Raw genomic sequence first — 1,098 nt, forward strand, 5'->3', positions numbered from 1 at the left:
GGGACCCGCTGACCTTGGCTGCCCGAAAGGGTGGGCGAGAGACCCACCGCCTGCCCCGCGTCTCCTCTAGCCTCCCCCGAACAAGTTTCACGCGTTGCTATGAAGTTCACGACTGGCATACTGGGTTGGGGGGGGGGAGCAAAATTGGCCCTTTCCCAGATCTTCGTACCCTTTGTACCCTCATAGAAATTAAATGCTGGGGTTTGGAATAATCTCCCAGAACGAACAGGTCCTGCTCGCATTGACTCGTCTTGTGCCCACGTTGGGGGAAAAAATAACCTGAACATATTTCAGTGTAAAGGCAGATCTTCCTTGAGCGTTTTGTTTTTCGCTTCACTTGAGTGTTAAAGCACAGATGCCGGCATAAGAAAAACCTAAGCCTAGTATCTTAGATTAGACGGACGCTGTGATATTTAAGCAGTTGCAGCTCAGTGTTCTGTTTAACACAATCTATTTTAATTGGCTGAAATGTAAGCTGATTTTGGAAAGTCTCGCAGACACAGAATAATTTCTTTCCGTGCATCTGAATTAGGTTTGTTGGGACGTAATGGTTATGTAGTTAATGTGAAAGCTTACACATATTAATTTGTTTGAGAGCATTTGACTGAAGCAGGAGACATAAATATGTATAGAATAGGGTTCTCGTTTTAGGTAACATCTGCTGGAACATTTCCAGCTTGTTCCTTTCTTGCTGTAGGGTTACAAAAAAGGCATCTTTACCGAGGCAATTCGGAACTATATGTGAATGACATTTAGATGTAAATTTGTTTTTAATTCCTTTAAAGGTTTTAAAATTTATTCATAAAATGTGAAGAAGGTATGTTTACTTGTTTCTATGTTTAGTGTTGAAGGGGGGTAGTATAATCTTATATTTAACAACCCAATTAGAGTTTGTTAATAATACATGTTTAAAAGGTGTGTGCCTTTTTGGGAACATGATCGTTGAGTACCTTAGCAATCCTTTTAATTTCTTTATTAAAAGTACTATTTTAGGTTTGAGCATTTTTGGCGTTGACACTGGAACAGGAGTAAGGAAGCCTGCAGCAGTATTACCAGTTTGACACCACCAGTGGGTGTTTCTGTTGACAAATGTAGAGA

At 40.6% G+C, this 1,098-nt stretch overlaps 1 protein-coding gene across 1 annotated transcript in view; it reads left to right on the plus strand.

Moving 5' to 3' along the window:
* Positions 1 to 1,098, plus strand: part of CDKL5 (cyclin-dependent kinase-like 5) — a 188,021-nt gene that overhangs the window by 450 nt on the left and 186,473 nt on the right. The gene's annotated exons all lie outside the window — the stretch shown is intronic.

The sequence above is a fragment of the Myotis brandtii genome, unplaced genomic scaffold (assembly GCF_000412655.1).
Source record: "Myotis brandtii unplaced genomic scaffold, ASM41265v1 scaffold326, whole genome shotgun sequence".
Taxonomy (NCBI): Eukaryota; Metazoa; Chordata; class Mammalia; order Chiroptera; family Vespertilionidae; genus Myotis; species Myotis brandtii.